We start from the raw sequence: 19,224 nt of genomic DNA on the forward strand, positions 1-19,224 counted from the left end.
GACTCCATCTCCAAAAAAAACAAACAAAACCCCCCCAAAACCATAAAACTATAGCTACAGTAATTTGTTAGTGGATACACAGTATAAAAATATGAAAATTGGTATCAAAAACAAAATGTGGCTGGGTGTGGTGGCTCACGCCTGTAATCCTAGCACTTTGGGAGGCTGAGGCAGGAGTATTGCTTGAGACCAGGAGTTCAAGACGAACCTGGCCAACATAGTAAGACCCTGTCTCAAACAAAACAAAAAATATATATGGGAGGGAAAGTTAAAGTGCAGAGTTTTTGTATGTGATTTAAATTATCAGCTTAAAATAAACTGTTAAGTGTTATGTAAACCTCATGGTAACCACAAAGCAAAAACCTATAGTAGATACACAAAAGATAAAGAGAACAATCAAAGGACTATAGAAAATCATCAAATAACAAAGGAATAGAGCAAGAGAGGAAGAAAGGAACAAAGGGCCCACAAAACAATCAAAAAACAATTTGAAAAATGGCAGCAGTAAGTCCTTACCTATTAATGATTATTTTGAATGCAAAATGGATTACATTCTCCAATCAAAAGACAGAGTGGCTAAATGAATTAAAAAAACAAGACTCAACTGTATTCTGCCTACAAGAGCATCACTTCACCTTTAAGGACATGTAGAGACTGAAAGTTAGGCATGGAGAAAGATATTTAATGCAAATGGAAACCAAAAGAGAGCAGGGGTAGCTATATTACTATATAGTCCCTCCTTATCTGAGGTTTTGTTTTCTGTGCTTTCAGTTACCTGCAGTCAACCGTGCTTTGAAAATACTAACTGGAAAATTACAAAAATTATTCATAAGTTTAAAAGTGGCACACTGGGGGCTGGGCGCGGTGGCTCACCCCTGTAATCCCAGCACTTTGGGAGTCTGAGGCGGGCGGATCATGAGGTCAGGAGATCGAGACCATCCTGGCTAACATGGTGAAAACCCGTCTCTACTAAAAAATAGAAAAAATTAGCCGGGCGTGGTGGCGGGCACCTGTAGTCCCAGCTATTCGGAAGGCTGAGGCAGAATGGCGTGAAGCTGGGAGGCGGAGCTTGCAGTGAGCCGAGATCGCACCACTGCACTCCAGCCTGGGTGACAGACTGAGACTCCATCTCAAAAAAAAAAAAAAAAAAAAATAGTGGCACACAGTTCTGAGTAGTGTGGTGAAATCTCACACCACATTCCTTTGCCCTGCCCTGGATGTGAATCATCCTTTTGTCCAGTGTGTCCATTCTGTATACATTACCTACCTATTTGACACTTGATAGTCCTCTCGGTTATCAGATTGTTGTGGTATTGCAATGCTTGTACAAATTCAGTTAACCCTTATTTTAATTAATAGTGGCCCCAAAGCACAAGAGTGGTGACTCTGGCATATTGTTATATTTATTCTATTTTATTATTACTTATTGTTAATCTTGCTGTGCCTAATTTATAAATTAAACTTTATCATAGGTGTATATATAGGAGAAAACATAATGTATATAGGGTTCAGTACCATCTGTGGTTTCAGGCATCCAAGGGAGATCTTGGAATGTATTCCCTCAGGATAAGGGGGGAATACTGTATGTATTTCAGACAAGATAGACTTTAAGTCAAAAGCTATAACAAGAGCAAGAGACACGGTCATTACATGAATGTTGAAGAGGTAAATTCTTTTTTTTTTTTTTCTTTGAGACAGAATCTCCCTCTTGCCCAGGCTGGAGTGCAGTGGTATGATCTCAGCTCACTGCAACCTCTGCCTCCTGGGTTCAAGTGATTCTCCTGCCTCAGCCTCCTGAAGCTGGGACTACAGGCACGTACCACCACGCCCGGCTAATTTTTGTATTTTTAGTAGAGATGGGTTTTCACCGTGTTGGCCAGGCTGGTCTTGAACTACAGACCTCAAGTGATCCACCCACCTCAGCCTCCCAAAGTGCTGGGATTACAGGTGTGAGCCATTGCGCCTGGCCCAAAGAGGTAAATTCATCAAGATGATTGGAGCATCAACATATATAAAGCAAATAACAGATTTTTTTTAAAAGTGAAAGCAAGTTTATTAAGAAAGTAAAGGAACGAAAGAATGGCAGAACAGCCCTCTTAACAGACTTGAAGAGGGAAATAGACAGCAATAGAATACCCCACTTTCAACAATGGATAGATCAGACAGAAAATCAAAGAGGAAACATTGAACTTGAACTGCTCTTCAGACAATATGGGCCTAAGAGACATATACACAACATTTATTCAACAGCAGCAGAATACACATGCTTCTCAAGTGCACATGGAATGTTCTCCAGTATAAATATGTTTGGTCACAAAACAAGTCTTAACAAATTTAAGATTGAAATCATATTGAGTATCTTTTGACTATAATAGTCTGAAATTAGAAATCAATAACAGGATGAAAACCAGAACATTCACAAACATGTGGAAATTAAAAAGTTTCCTGAACAACTGATGGGTCAAAGAATCAAAAAAGAAAAAAAATCTTGAGACAAGTTAAAGTGGAAACACAGCATATCAAAATTTATGGGATGCAGCAAAAGTAGTTCTAAAAGGGAAGTTTATACCTCCATTAAGAAAAAAGAAAGATCTCAAACAAGCTAATGTTACACCTACAGGAACTAGCCAAAGCCTAAAGTTAGCAGAAAGAAAGAAGTAACAGGCCAGGCACAGTGGCTCACGCCTGTAATCCCAGCACTTTGGGAAGCCGAGGCAGGTGGATCACGAGGTCAGGAGTTCGAGACGAGCCTGGCCAACATAGTGAAACCCTGTCTTTCCTAAAAATACAAAAATTAGCTGGGTGTGGTGGCACGCGCCTGTAGTCCCAGCTACTCAGGAGGCTGAGGCGGGAGAATTGCTTGAATCCGGGAGGCGGAGGTTGCACTGAGCCGAGACTGTGCCATTGGACTCCAGCCTGGGTGACAGGGTGAGACTCCATCTCAAAAAAAAAAAAAAAAAAAAAAAAAAAGAAAAGAAATAACAAAGATCAGAGCAGAAATAAATGAAATTTATATGCCTTTTCTCCTACATTAAAAAGAAAGAACTGATACCAATACTTCTCAAACTCTTCCAGAAAATTGAAGAGGAGGGAATAATTTCAAATTCATTTTACAGGGTCAGCATTACCCTCATACCAAAGCCAGATAAGGACACTACAAGAAAATTACATCCCAGTATCCCTGATAAACACAGATGCAAAATCCTCAACAAAATACTAGCCAACTGAATTTGGCTAGTATATTTAATAGAGCCTGTTAAAAGATTATACACCATGATCAAGTGGGACTTATCCCTTGGATGCAAGGATGGTTCAACACACACAAATCAGATGTGATAAACTGTCTTAACAGAATGAAGGACAAAGGCCATATCATCTCAATAGATGCAGAAAAAGCATTTAACTACATTCAACATTCTTTTGTGATAAATACCCTACAATTTAGATATAGAAAGAACTTACTTCAACACAATAAAGGCCATATATCACAAGCCCAGAACTAACATTATTGTCCGTGGTGAAAAACTGAAAGCTTTTCCTCTAATTTAGGAAGAAGACAAGGATGCCCACTCACTACTTCTATTCAACGTAGTGCTGGAAGACTTAGCCAGAGCAATCAGGCAAGAAAAAGAAATATGAGGCATTCAAATCAGAAAGGAAGAAATAAAATTGTCTTTGTTTGCAGAAGACACTAAATGAAATAAGCCAGAGAGATAAATAATGCATGATCTCACTTACCAGTGGAATCTAGAAAAAGTTAAACTCACAGAAACACAGTAGAATCATGGTTACCCAGGCTAGGAGGTCAGGGAAGAAGGAAGATAATGGTCAAAGGGTACAAACCTTCAGCTATAAGATGAATAAGCACCGAGACCTGATGTACAGCATGGTAACTATAGTTAATAATAATGCATACCTGAAATTTGCTAAGAGAGTAGATCTCAAGTGTTCTCACCACACACACAAGTAACTATGTGAGGTAATGGATACGTTTATTAGCCTAATTGTAATCATTTCACAATGTATACATATATTAAAATATCATATTGTATATTCTAAATATATATAATTTTTATTTGTCAACCATACCTCAATAAAGCTGGAAAAAAGATATATATATGTATACGTAAAAAGTAACACATACTGCTTTCTTCAGAGATTCTGATATACCTCCCACTTTTGCCTTCCTGTAGGAGGACTTAAAAGACTTCCTGAACTGTGTCTTTTCTTATCATTACTGAGATTTTGAGGCACTGCTATTGATAGAGGTATATCTTAGACCTTAAGTTTTTGTTTGGGAAAAAAAATGTGGACAATCAATTTTCTAGCTCAACTCCCCTTAATTATATTTGATACTACTTGTCTTGTTATAATGTGAGCCTGTATTACTCCTCACTTCCTCTGTTCTGATAACCTCCTAGGCAGTCTGCTTGCCAATGGCTTTTTTAGTTCTAATTCAGCTTACATGTTAACCCCAAAGTAATGTTTGTGAAACAAAGCTCTGCTCATGTTTTTTACTCTCCTATTAATTGCCTTTAATAATTCTTCTTTGCTTATAAAGTCCAAAATATAATTTCATCTTCAACTCAGTTTTCCCATTGACTCACAATGTGCTTTAGCAAACGTAAGAACTGCTAGTTGTTTTTCTTTGTTTCTTTCTGTTTTTTTTTTTTTTTTTTTTTTAAGACAGAGTCTCACTCTGTCGCCCAGGCTGGAGGGCAGTGGCGCGATCTCGGCTCACTGCAAGCTCTGCCTCCCGGCTTCACACCGGCTTCTGCCTCAGCCTCCCGAGTAGCTGGGACTACAGGGGCATGCCACCACGCCTGGCTAATTTTTTGTATTTTTAGTAGAGACAGGGTTTCACCATGTTAGCCAGGATGATCTCGATCTCCTGACCTCATGATCCCTCTGCCTTGGCGTCCCCAGTACTGGGATTACAGGCGTGAGCCACTGCGCCCAGCCCCACTAGTTGTTTTTCATATGCCACAAGTATTGAGTGCTTGCTAAATTAAAATTTCTTCTGCCTAGAATACTTTCCCTTTTATACCTGCCTGTTGAGGTCCTTCCCATTGTGTAATGCTCGCCCAAATACTACTTCATGAAATGTTTACCTATCCTTCCAATCTGAAAGGTGATCTGTTTATTTGAGGGGGCAAGGGGTGGGGAGTGTTGCTGTTGAAATTCTCTTCCTCACTTGTTTTAAGCTCTTTGAATATAAAGACCATGTCTTCATTTTTATGTACTTACAGTACTTCCCATACACCTTCCTAGATAGTACATGCTCATGAAGTACTTGTGGAATTAACAGTGATTTCAGTGAGGAGGGACTAGAAGTGGGTAAGTTGAGTGTTTTCTGTCTTTTACTCATTTTCATTTGGGTTGTTCCTGGCTACATGACTTAAGTATTCCTTATATGCTTTGTCATAGTGGCAGAAAATCTCATTTTTTATTTTTTTAGGTCAGTACATTTTAGAAAGGCCAGTCCATTACCTTAAATGTTTTCTAGATGAGATACACCAGTTGTGACAAATACTTGGTCTTACATTGAATTGTAAGCCACCTCAGAATAAATTAAATTCCATTTTCCTTTTTTCATTCCAGTGCATTTTCCCCATTTTTCCTCTGTATTTAGGATGGCAAACAAGTACTTTATGCCTTGCAAATAAATTGGTTTCTGTGGTCATAATTACAAATTAAGCCAATTGGGTACTGCTGTGCATATCAAAGCCTACGGCTTCTCCATGAATCCTAATACAGGACAGTTGATTCTCTTCAAGAAACAATCAAACCATCCCTGCCTTCTCCACCATATCTTTGATGTTTCCCTGCACCTTTTCTTTCTTTTTTAAAAAAACTTCTATTTTAGATTCAGAGGTACATATGCAGGTTTATTATATAGGTAAATTGCATATCATGGGGGTTGGATATGCAGATTATTTTGTTGCCTGGGTAATAAGCATAGTACTTGATAGTTAGTTTTTCAATCCTCTCCCTTCTCCCCCTCCCCACTCAGGGACCCAATGTCTGTTGTTCCCTTCTTTGTGTCCATATGTACTCAATGTTTAGATCTCATTCACAAGTGAGAACATGTGGTATTTGGTTTCCTATTCCTGCATTAGTTCACTTAGGTTTGTGGCCTCCAGCTCTATCTACGTTGCTGCCAAGGACATGTTCTTTTTCTTTTTTTATGGCTGCATAGTATTCCATAGTGTATATATACCACATTTTCTTTATCCAGTCTACCATTGATGGGCATTTAGGTTGATTCCACGACTTTGCTATTGTGAGTAGTGCTTCAGTGAACATACGTATGCGGCATGCATGTGTCTTTATGGTAGAATGATTTATATTCCTTTGGGTATATACCCAATAATGGGATTACTGGGTTGAATGGTAGTTCTAAGTTCTTTGAGAAATCACCACGCTACTTTCTACAATGGCTGAACTAATTTATGTTCCCACCAACAGTGTATAAGTGTTCCCTTTTTCCCGCAGCCTCATCAACAGCTGTTATTTTGACTTTTTCATAATAGCCATTCTGACTGGTGTGAGATGGTATCTTATTGTCGTTTTGATTTGTGTTTCTCTAATGATTAGTGATGTTGAGCAATTTTTCTTTTCTTTTTTTTTTTTTTTTTTAGATGGAGTTTTGCTCTTGTCACCCAGGCTGGAGTGCAATGGCACGATCTCGGCTCACTGCAATCTCCACCTCCCAGGTTCAAGTGATTCTCCTGCCTCAGCCTCCCAAGTAGCTGGGACTACAGGTGTGTGCCACCATGGCTGGCTAAGTTTTTTGTATTTTTAGTAGAGACGGGGTTTCACCATCTTGGCCAGGCTGGTCTCAAACTCCCGACCTCATGATCCATCCGCCTCAGCCTCCCAAAGTGCTGGGATTACAGGCATGAGCCACCGTGCCCGGCCGATGTTGAGCAATTTTTCATACGCTTGTTGGCCATGTGTCTTCTTTTGAAAAGTGCCTGTTCTTGTCCTTTGCCCACTTTTTAATGGGTTGTTTGTTTTTTGCTTGTTAATTTGCTGTTTATAGATTCTGGATATCAGATCTTCGTCAGATGCATAGTTTACAAATATATTCTCCCATTCCGTTGGTTGTCTGTTTACTCTGTGAATAGTTTATTTTGCTGTGCAGAAGCTCTTTAGTTTAATTTCGTTTCATTTGTCAGTTTTTGTTTTTGTTGTAATTGGTTTTGGCATATTCTTTATGAAATCTTTGCCCATTCCTATGTCCAGAATGATATTTCCTAGGTTATCTTTCAGGGTTTTTATAGTTTTATGTTTTATATTTAAGTCTTTAATCCCTCTTGAGTTGATTTTTGTATGCGGTATAAGGAAGGGGTCCAGTTTCAATCTTCTGCATATCGCTAGCTAGTTATCCCAGCACCATTTATTGAATAGGGAGCCCTTTCCTCATTGCTTGTTTTTGTCAACTTTGTCAAAGATAAGATGGTTGTAGGTGTGCAGCTTTATTTCTGGACTCTCTATTCTGTTACATTGGTCTATGTGTCTGTTTTTGTACCAGTACCATGCTATTTTGGTTATTGTAGCCTTGTAGTATAGTTTGAAGTCAGGCAACACAATGCCTCCAGCTTTGTTCTTTTTGCTCAGGATTGCCCTGGCTATTTGAGCTCTTTTTTGGTTCCATATGAATTTTAGAATAGTTTTCAAAAAAATTCTGTGAAGAATGTCATTGGTAGTTTGATAGGAATAGCATCAAATCTATAAATTGCTTTGGGCAGTATGGCCATTTTAACAATATTGATTCTTCTTATCCATGAGCATGGAATATTTTTCCATTTGCTTGTGTCATCTCTGATTTCTTTGAGCAGTGTTTTGTAATACTTGCTGTAGAGATCTTTTACCTCCCTGGTTAGCTGTATTCCTAGGTATTTTATTTTATTTTTTTTTTTTTGTGGCATTTTGAATGGAATTACATTTTTGATTTGCCTCTCAGCTTGGACGTTGGATTTTTGTACACTGATTTTCTATCTTGAAACTTTACTGAAGTTGTTTATCAGATCTAGAAGCTTTTGGACAGAGACTGTGGGTTTTCTAGGTATAGAATCATCTCATCTGCAAACAGATGATTTGATTTCCTCTGTTACTATTTGGATACCTTTTGTTTCTTTCTCTTGCCTGATTGTCCTGCCTAGAACTTCCAGTACTATGTTGCATAGGAATGGTGAGAGTAGGTATCCGTGTCTTGTTCCAGTTCGCAAGGAGAATGCTTCCAGCTTTTGCCCATTCAGTATTATGTTGGCTGTGGGTCTGTCATAGATGGTTCTTATTATTTTGTGGTATATTCCTTCAATGCCTAGTGTGTTGAGGGTTTTTAACATGAAGAGATGTTGAATTTTATCAAAAGCCTTTTTTGCATCTATTTAGATGATTGTGTGGCTTTTGTTTTTAGTTTTCTTTATGTGGTGAATTACATTCATGGATTTGTGTATGTTGAACCAACCTTGCATCCCAGAGATAAAGCCTGCTTGATAATGGTGGATTAACTTTTTGATGTGCTACTGGATTTGGTTTGCTTGTATTTTGTTGATGATTTTTGCATCTATGCTCATCAAGGATATTGACCTGGTTTCCTTTTTTATTCTGTCTCTGCCAGGTTTTGGAATCAGGATGATACTGGCTTCAGAGAGTGAGTTAGCGATGAGTCCTTCCTCCTCAAATTTTTGGAACAGTTTCAGTAGGAATAGTTCAGCAGGAACCTCTTCTTTATACATCCGGTAGAATTTGGCTGTGAATCCACCTGGTCCTGGGCCTTTTCTGGTTGGTAGGCTTTTTATTACTGATTCAGTTTCAGAACTTGTTATTGATCTGTTCGGGGATTCAATTTCTTCCTGGGTCAATCTTGGGAGGTTGCATGTTTCCAAGAATTTGTCCATTTCTAGTTTTTCTAGGTTTTCTAGTTTGTGTGCAGAGGTGTTCATAATAGTCTCTGAGGGTTTTTTGTATTTCTGTGGGGCCAATGGTAATAACCCTTTTGTCATTCTGATTGTATTTATATGGATCTTCTGCTTTTTTTTTTTTTTCCTTTGTTAGTCTAGCTAGTGGTCTATTAATCTTCTTTGTTGTTGTAAAAAACAAACTGCGGGATTTCTTGATCTTTTGTATGGCTTTTTGCTTCTCAGTTTCTTCAGTTCAGCTCTGGTTTTGGTTATTTCTTGATTTCTGTTAGCTTTGGGATTGGTTTGCTCTTGTTTCTCTAGTTCCTCTAGGAGTGGTGTTAGGTTGTTAATTTGAGATCTTTCTAACCTTTTGATGTGGGCATGTAGCACTATAAATTTCCCTCTTAACAACTGTTTTAGCTGTGTCCCAGAGATTCTGGTATATTGTATATTTCTCATTAGTTTCAAGGAATTTCTTGATTTCCACCTTAATTTTATTGTTTACCCAAAAGTCACTCAGGAGCAGGTTGTTTAATTTCCATGCAATTGTATGGTTTTGAGTGAAGAAAATCTCATTTTTGTGCTTCAGAGCCAGTCAATATGAGAGAACCAAGTAAGTAGTAATGAAGACAGATTTTACTTTGGTACATAGACTTTTTGGCCTGGGGATGGAACACCAGGTACCATATAGTAGAGCTGCTGATACATTTGGTAGTTTACTGTCTCATTTTAATTATAAGTGGCTAAAATTGCATTGCACTTTGCTCATGTTTTAGTTTTTTTGTAGCCTTTTCAAAAACCATTTTTAAAATTGCCTCTGAATTGTACATGAAGGAAATACATATGTGACTATAGGACTAATGTTCAGGAGTTCTCCATCAATCACATATTCTCCATCAGTCACATATTCAAAGGAAGGAAAGAGGGAGAATTTTATTTACTTGTGGGTCCTTAGCCTGGGTTTATATAGATGGTTTTCACAGCATTTTTATGGTTTGACATTTATTTCAAAATTTTGCTAGAACTGTCATCTTCAGTTTCCTTTTCAAAGACATACAATACAGGGTGGTATATTTTCAAAAAAGCTCTGGTATACTTAAATTGCCTGCATCTGAGCCAGTAGTGAAATAGTTGTCCATTGTGACTTCATGTTCTGCCCCATCAATCTAAGGATAACATCATCCCCTCAATTAAACAAAATAATGCATTAAGACCCACTATGGATTTTTTGGCTTGCTTTTCAACATTTTCTTTGTTCCTACTATTTGTATTCTGCCAACGTACCTATTATTGGAAAAAAAAGTCATCGAAGCACTTTGTGTCAGTGCTGCATCTGGCTGCATATTAGCATGCGACCACTAGAGGGCATGCTCCTCCTAGCAACTGAAATAGTTGTAGGAATTTGCTCAGACTCCTGGTGGCAGGGGAAGCATTTGTTTTTTATTTTTTATTTTCTTTTTCAACAATCTAAGATAGGACGAGAACAGGGGAAGCATTTAAAAAGAAAGAAATGAAGACTGGATGGGGGCATTTAGTCTATGGGGTCTAAGCCTGTAACTGATCCAGAGTTTGTTGAGAATGTAGAAAAATAGCTGTTTGGGCAGGCAGAAAATGAAGTACCAAATGATCCCTTCTTCATACTTTAATACTTTAATAAATACTTGAATGGGGAATATACTTAATTTTAATGACACCCTCTCCTCCTAGCTCCACCCATAATAGAGGATTAATGGGCAGTAAAGAGTAGTGGTCAGGAACTTGGATTTGGGAGAAGACAGACTACTTTGCTACAAAATTTGTCTCTGCCACTTACTGGCTTTTTGACCTTGGAAAAATTAGTTAAACTTTGTTTGCCTCAGTTTCCTCATATATGAAATTAAAATAGTGCCTATGGAATATTGTGACTGTAAAATAAATTTTAAAATTAAATTGCTTAGCTGGGCATGGTGGCTCACTTCTGTAATCCCAGTGCTTTAGGAGCCTACGGTGGGAGAATCACTTGAGCCCAGGATTTTGAGGTTACAGTGAGCTATGATGGTGCCACTGTACTCCAGCTTGGGGTGACAGAGTGAGACACTGTCTCTAAAAAATATATAAAGTAATTGAAGTGCCTAGAACAGGGCCTGGAATATGGTAAGCGCCATTTAAATATTTGTTGCTGGTACTAGTACTGCTTCTAATTCTGGCTCTCTAGGTGTGTAATGGGATGGTGTAAGGGCGAAATGACAGGAGTTCTTTTTTTATTGTCTTAGAAGTGAGGTAGATGCCCCAAGATTGGGACAGGAAGTAGGAAGAGTCATCTGATAGAGGAGAAACGGGGAGTAAGGGATGACAGGGAGTCATGCTTCTGAAACATATTTCAGACTGATTCCATAGTAAGGATTTAAATTCTTATTCTGTCTTTGTAATCCTGCTCAACCCCTTTTATAGCTTTTATACTATATACCTTTTCACATAAGTAAGAAACCCCAAACCAACTGTCTTCTTATCCTGTATTTTTTGAGCACCGATCATTTGCTAGGGACTAGCGAAGTGCTTTATAAAGATTGTCTCACTCAATCTTCACACAAACCCCTGGGATTCTTACTTCTGGGATTTCTTAATTCTTACCCTCTGGGGTGAAATATGGTTATCCATATTTCACAGGCGAGGACACAGAGGCATAGAGAGGTTAAAAAAAACTTTACTAATTTGTACCTAAAGTGACAACATGCTAGTGTCAAAGATAATAATTAATGAATTGATTGTGGCCTACCTCTGTACCTTCGTTTTATAAAAAGGAAACCTCCATATTTGTATTAATATTCCAGCCAGACCGATCTAATTATATGCTGCACTATTTCATACTACAGTGCCTTTACGTCCTTTGGTCTTTCTGCCTCAAATATTTTTTCCCAAGTTCCTGTTCATCCACTACAGAACCTTCCCTCATAAGCTCAAGCAGAAACCATCTCTTCTTTCTCTTTTGTGCCACCACTGCACAGTGTATAACGGGGTCTTGTGCTTCTCCCATTGTATTGAAATTATTTATTTACATGCTTCTCTATTAGACATCAGGTTTTTAAATTAGGAATCATGTCCCTTCCTTCCCCCATCCCCTAACTCCTAATACAGTGTTTGTCACATGATAAAGACATGATAAAGTATATGGAACAGTGTGAGTGCCCCCCTTGCTTGCCCTTTTCTCTCCTCAGTCCCTTCTGCAAAGTAAACCATTGTCAATAATTTTGTGTGCGTCTTTCTAGACACTTTTTTTTTTTGAGACGGAGTCTCGCTCTGTCGTCCAGGCTGGAGTGCAGTGGTGTGATCTCCGCTCACTACAAGCTCCGTCTCCCAGGTTCACACCATTCTCCTGCCTCAGCCTCCCGAGTAGCTGGGACGACAGGTGCCCACGACCATGCCTGGCTAATTTTTTGTATTTTTAGTATAGATGGGGTTTCACTGTGTTAGCCAGGATGGTCTCTATCTCCTGACCTTGTGATCCACTGCCTCAGCCTCCCAAAGGGCTGGGATTACGGGTGTGAGCCACCGCGCCTGGCCCAACATCTTTTTTTTTTTTTTTTTTTTGAGACAGGCTCTGGCTGTGTTGCCCACACTGGAGTGCAGTGGCTGATCTCAGCTCACTGCAACCTCTGCCTCCCAGGTTCAAGCAATTCTCCTGCCTCAGCCTGCCAAATAGCTGGGATTACAGGCGTGCACCACCACCTCCGGCTAATTTTTGTATTTTTAGTGGACACAGGGTTTCACCATGTTGGCCAGGCTGGCCTTGAACTCCTGACCTCAGATGGTCCACCTGCCTCAGCCTCCCAAAGTGCTGGGATTACAGGTGTGAGCCACTGCACCTGGCCTTCTAGACATTTTTTAAAGCATTCTCTCTCTGTGTGTATCTGCCTATGCAAAGATCCTTTAATAAAATAAAAATTACATGTAAATTGTTTATATTATTTTTTAAAAAATTAATAATGTTCTGAAGTTCTTTCTTTGCCCATGCATTTGTATTTGCTTATGTTTAGTTTATGTTTAGAGCTATTCAGGTTCTCTAATGTATGGATGTACCGTAATATATTTAACCACTGTCCTTGTTGATAGTAACATTTCCGACATTTTTGACACTAAATTTTACACTGAACATCTTTTACATATAATATATACTTAAATGAAAAATTTAAAGGATAGATTCCCCAGAAATGGACTTGGTGGGTGAAATGCGATTAATTAAAATAAAAAAAACTTCAACTTTTTTTTTTAGACTCAGGGGGTACATGTGCAGGTTTGTTATGTGAGTGTATATGTGTGTGTGTGTGTGTGTGTGTGTATATTTTTATTTATTTATTTTTTTTAGACAGAGCTTTGCTCTTGTTGCCCAGGCTGGAGTGCAATGGTGCAATCTCTGCTCACCTCAGTCTCCGCCTCCTGGGTTCAAGCAATTCTCCTGCCTCAGCCTCCTGAGTAGCTGGGATTACAGGCATGCACCACCATGCCCGGCTAATTTTGTATTTTTAGTAGCGATGGGGTTTCTCCATGTTGGTCAGGCTGGTCTCAAACTCTTGACCTCAGGTGATCCGCCCAGCTTGGCCTCCCAAAGTGCTGGGATTACAGGCATGAGCTACCGCACCTGGCCTACGTGGGTATATTGCGTGATGCTGAAGTTTCGGATATGACTGATCCCATCACTCAGGTAGTGAGCATAGTATCCAGTAATGTTTCAACCCTTGTCTCCCTTCCTCCCTCCCCCAACATTTAAAATTTTGATAGATTTATTTCTATATTATCTTCTGCCTAATTCATATACTTAATATAAATTCTGAGGCTGTTTGTTTCTCTATTTTGTCAACAGTTTATTTTTAAAATATTTAGTTAATATATTGGGTGAAAAATATATTCATTTCTCTTACTACAGTGAGATTGTGCTCTTTTCATATATTTATTTACTATCTTTTTTTTTCATGTGTTGTCATGTGTTTAAGTTTTAGTTGTGAGTTTGTCTTTAGTGTGTTTTCCTTATGGGCAATCCTGTTCTACCTCAGTTGTGGGAGTATTTCTTTAGAATGGTTTTGCATTTGCCTTTTCTAAGTCCTCAGGGTTATTATCAGATTGAGACCTAATTTTAAGTTAAATTCCTGGCTCAGAGTTTCCTTTATATCCTAAGTCATATAAGTTTGTACTCCAGAATTACATATATCATAGATAATATAAGTTCGTACTCCAAACTTACATACACAGAGAACTGGGATTTTCCCTTCCACTTTTTATCATGAATATTTTCAAAAGAAGTTGAATGAATGATACAGTTAATACCCATATATCCATTGTCCATATTTTATTTTATTTTATTATTATTATACTTTAAGTTTTAGGGTACATGTGCACAACGTGCAGGTTTGTTACATATGTATACATGTGCCATGTTGGTGTGCTGCACCCATTAACTCGTCATTTACATTAGGTATATCTCCTAATGCTATCCCTCCCCCCTCCCCCCACCCCACAACAGTCCCCAGAGTGTGATGTTCCCCTTTCTGTGTCCATGTGTAATCATTGTTCAGTTCCCACCTGTGAGTGAGAACATGTGGTGTTTGGTTTTTTGTCCTTGCGATAGTTTGCTGAGAATGATGGTTACCAGTTTCATCCATGTCCCTACAAAGAACACGAACTCATCATTTTTTATGGCTGCATAGTATTCCATGGTGTATATGTGCCACATTTTCTTAATCCAGTCTATCGTTGTTGGTCCATTGTCCATATTTAACAATTGTTGACATTTTGACAAATTTGGCTTTCTGCTTAGGTGATTTGTTTTTGTTTTAGTGTTGAGTTGTACAGTCTTTAAATTCAGAAAACGTTCTAGGGAGAAATTAGCAATGTACTTGAAGTCTCCTTAAAGCTCTACCAAAAGCTTCAATGGCTTTTTTGTCCCCTAGCAGCAGCCATCTGCGGGTACAAAGACCAGATTCTCAGCCTCCTGCCCATGCTCAGAATTAGCAAACCTCAGAATAAAGCAGTTGTAGCAATCTGCTCACCTTTCAGATTTCTCTCTTCTTGGATCTTATTGTCGTCTCACCCCCTACCCAGGTTCTTATCGCCTAACAGGAATGAGAGACTAGAAGAGTTAAATGGGGAAGAGGGAAAGCTAATACAAAGGTGCATTACTAAGTTGGTTACTGCTTTGGGCAACTGAGACTCCATTCTTCTGGAGCTCTGAGGAGCTATGTAGAATGCACCTTAAAATTGTGTCCCCAAGTGATAAAAGAGGGGACAATTTATCCACTAGCTTCCTTCCATCATTGGATCAGGGTTTCCTCATGGTGTGTTGGCACCTGCACAGTTTCAGGTTTGTTCTGTACAGGGGGCATCCGTACTTGTAATGTCAGAGGAGCCCTGGGACGGAAAGCAAGAGATTCATGGTTGGCTGAGGCAAGGTGTTATCAGGTTGCACTTGCCCGAGGCTGGTTTCTGTAGCAAGAGCTGAAGTAAAAGGTGAAGATATGATACCTACAAAAGAGGAGTCCATACGGTTCTCAAATTGCCCTAAAATTGGCTAGTAGCCTTCAAGCTAATTTGTTGCTTTTTGACGTACTTGCATTAATGTTTGAGCAATTCCTTTATTCCTTTTTTTTTTCTGAGATGGAGTCTTGCTCTGTCGCCCAGGCTGGAGTGCAGTGGCGTGATCTCGGCTCACTGCAAGCGCTGCCTCCCGGGTTCACGCCATTCTCCTGCCTCAGCCTCCCAAGTAGCTGGGACCACAGGCGCCCGCCACCACGCCCGGCTAATTTTTTGTAGTTTTAGTAGAGACGGGGTTTCACCGTGTTAGCCAGGATGGTCTCAATCTCCTGACCTCGTGATCCACCCGCCTCAGCCTCCCAAAGTGCTGGGATTACAGGCGTGAGCCACCGCGCCCGGCCAATTCCTTTATTTCTGATGGAACAAAATATTGTAGACTCACCTTGTACTTTCCTACGAATTTTTCTTTTTTCACCCAAAGCCCAGGGAGAGGTATTACTGCTGAACTCTTTCTAGTTTACTTTTCGCTTAATTTACAGTTTTGCAAAAATTATGAATTATATGGAAGTCTCAATTCCAGCTCCCTGCTTAGTGCTTGTCCAAGGCTTTGTTTCCTCATTTTTGTGTGTATTTAAATCCAAACCCTTAGCCATTACTGCATCTAATGATTTTCTACTCCAGTTAGATGACTCTCAGCTCATGAAGGTTACCTCAAGTTGCATCTTTACCTGTTGTCCCATGTTGCCATATTCTGATTCACTGAGGACCCAATAGCATTTCTCAAGAATAGACCAATTACTCGCTGAGAGGGAATGATTTCCTCTGAACTATCCTACTGGCCTCCTTTGAATTCTCCTACCAATCTCCGGGTTGGTTTGCTTTAGGCTCCAATCTGCATGGATTTGCCAAAGAGGGTTCAAGCACCGCTAGTTTATTAGGGCTAAGTGCAGACTGTCTACCTGTGGCCTGGACCACCTGAACAGCCTTTTCAGTATGTCACCAAATCCTGGAAGCTTTTCAATTTTCTGGCAAATATGTTTGAACACCCAAATGTGAAATATATTGCCTTAAAAATCCAAAGAGGCCTATGAATCCTGCCTTTTAAAATGGCACATTATTTGATATTTTGGAGGGGATATTTAAGTGCCCCAGACATCAATCAGAATCAACTGAAGGGCTGGTTAAAACACCAATTTTTGGGCCCGATTCTCAAAATGATGGATTCAGTACATCTAAGGTGGAGCCTAAGAATATGCATTTCTAACAAGTTCCCAGGTGATGCTGTTGGTTTAGGACCACACTGAGAACCACTGCCTGATAGACCAGGACTTCAATGGCATGAGGCTTACCAAGGCATCTAGGGTACTGTATTGTCCTGCTTTCCTTGTAGCATCTGTAGGATATCATCAATGGAGTGAACCAGCAGGATATCCTGTAAAACAGTGAGATGTTTAAGTTTTCTGCAGGATAAATGGTAGGCCAGATTGAAAGAGTTATATAGATCTGAAGAGTTATATAGGTCTGAAGATGATGAAGGTATATTGTTTCTGCCAGGAGAAAAGCAATTTGATGATGATTTTTTTGCTTATTTATTAACTGGAAGAAATAATATCCACCAGATAATATACATATATGTCATATATATATATTTAATTTTTTCTAGACAGAGTCTTGCCCTGTTGTCCAGGCTGGAGTGCAGTGACACGATCACAACTCACTGCAGCCTCAACCTCCTGGGCTCAAGTGATCCTCCCACCTCAGCCTCCTAAGAAGCTGGGACTATAGGTGTGTGCTACCATGCCTGGCTAATTTTTAATCTATATATATATTTTTTGAGACAGGGTCTCACTCTGTCACCCAGACTGGAGTGCAGGTGTGATCTCGGCTCACCACAACCTCTGCCTCCCAGGCTCAAGCGATTCTTCTGCCTCAGCCTCCCAAGTAGCTGGGATTACAGGTGTGCACCACTACTGCCTGGCTAATTTTTGTATTTTTAGTAGAGACAGGATTTCACCATGTTGGCCAGGCTGGTCTTGAACTCCTGACCTCAAAGACCCACCTGTCTCGGCCTCCCAGAGTGCTAGGATTACAGGTGTGAGCCACCGCACCCGGTCTAATTTTTATTTTTTATTTTTGTAGAAGTGGGGTTTCACTATGTTGCCCAGGCTGGTCTCAAAGATCTGGACTCAAGCGATCCTTCTGCTTGGCTTCCCAAAGTGTGAGGATTTCAGGCGTGAGTCATCGTACCTGGCCATTAATAGGTATACATTAAGGGCCGACTACTGTATTGACTTGCTCTAGACCTCGCATTTGGAAAGCAGCTAAAATTGGAGTCACCTCCTGATTAAATGTATGATCAACTACTCCCATTGTTTATGACCCATCTGTATTGGCAAGATGAGTGATTTAAATCAAGAATATAATAGGAATTGCTTATGCTTCAGTTTTGAATCCTTTGCTAGTGGTACTAATCTTTGTGATTTCATTATAGATGCTTTACTGCTTTTGATTTTATTTTACTAGGAAGGGGAAGTTCAGGAGCTTCAATTTGGTTTTCCATCATAATGGACCTTACTTCACAGGTCAGGGAGACAGTGTGGGGACTCTGGACAACAGGAATTTGGGAAATAACCGGAGGGTGACTTCAGGCTCTCACTATACCTGCTGCTTTTGTGGGGATAGGAAACTTCTTGGACTTGGAGTGTTTGTGATGCTTTGGGCAATATATGGGTATCCTCAATATATTTCTTTATCAGTTCTTGAGATCACATTTTATCACAATCAAGCCTCTCGTTTTCACTTAGGAGACATAGCAAAGCTTGAATTCAACTGGATTTGCAATTTTTAACCATCGAGTCCAACTAAAACTTTGGCTTTTGGTCTCTTCAGCCTGCAGCTACAAGCAATAAAGAATTCTTTTAATATAGTTATAGAAATTCTAGTCTTCAGTTTTTTCCTTGGGTCAAGAATTTAGGATATATTGAGTTTGTTACTCTCTTCCTTTGGGTTATCCAGTGCCATAAGAAGCAACTATTCTACTCCACACTTCTTAAATTCTTTCCCTTGGGGTTGCTTGGGCTCTTCTTTTTTTTTGTTTTTGTTTTTTTTTTTTGAAGTGGAATCTCTCTGTTGCGCAGGCTGGAGTGCAGTGGCACGATCTCGGCTCACTGCAACCTCTGCCTCCTGGGTTCAAGTGATTCTCCTGCTTCAGCCTCTTGAGTAACTGGGATTACAGGTGCTCATCACCACATCTGGCTAATTTTTGTATTTTTAGTAGAGATGGGATTTCACCAGTTAGCCATGCTGGTCTCAAATTCCTGACCTCAGGTGATCCACCTGCCTTGGCCTCCCAAGGTGCTGGGATTACAGGTGTGAGCCATCGCACCCAGCCTGCTTGGGCTCTTAAAGGCTTGTCTCCAATGGGAACTTTTTTTTAGGTGACAATGTGTTTCAATTTGCCTATTTTGTCATTGCATGGCAAGGACTACCAAGTCCCATCTGTTAATACTAGTCGTGCTTTCTCTTTTTTCAGCTTCAACCAGATTGGATAATAAATCTCAAATTTCCTCTATTTCACTTCTATAGCTTTCAAGTATTTATGGTACAATTTCTGAAAGCAAATGCCTGGATTTGCAGCTGTTGTAGAATATGAAGAGCTCTGTTTCATAAAGTGGGAATATTCTTCAAACATAAGGAGAATTAGATGCCAAAAAGAATGACAACCATTACTTGCGTAAACCAAAAAGTGACTGAGGCAGGTCTCAACTGATTTACAGGTTTATTTTGCCAAGGTTGAGGGCATGCCCAGGAA

General features: G+C 39.6%; 1 protein-coding gene across 4 annotated transcripts in view; it reads left to right on the plus strand.

Moving 5' to 3' along the window:
* The first annotated feature begins 1,125 nt into the window (after positions 1 to 1,125).
* The window catches only part of CLEC4A (C-type lectin domain family 4 member A), a 38,728-nt gene continuing 20,629 nt past the window's right edge, over positions 1,126 to 19,224 (plus strand). For 3 of the 4 annotated variants that reach the window (XM_054663034.2, XM_054663032.2, XM_063785445.1), the window contains exons 1-3: positions 1,126 to 5,337; positions 6,642 to 6,764; positions 8,630 to 8,793. The gene's annotated coding sequence lies outside the window, so the exon portion shown is untranslated. The remainder of the gene's footprint in view (positions 5,338 to 6,641; positions 6,765 to 8,629; positions 8,794 to 19,224) is intronic. The other variant, XM_063785444.1, reaches the window with a different exon arrangement.

This window comes from Pan troglodytes, chromosome 10 (genome assembly GCF_028858775.2).
Source record: "Pan troglodytes isolate AG18354 chromosome 10, NHGRI_mPanTro3-v2.0_pri, whole genome shotgun sequence".
NCBI lineage: Eukaryota > Metazoa > Chordata > Mammalia > Primates > Hominidae > Pan > Pan troglodytes.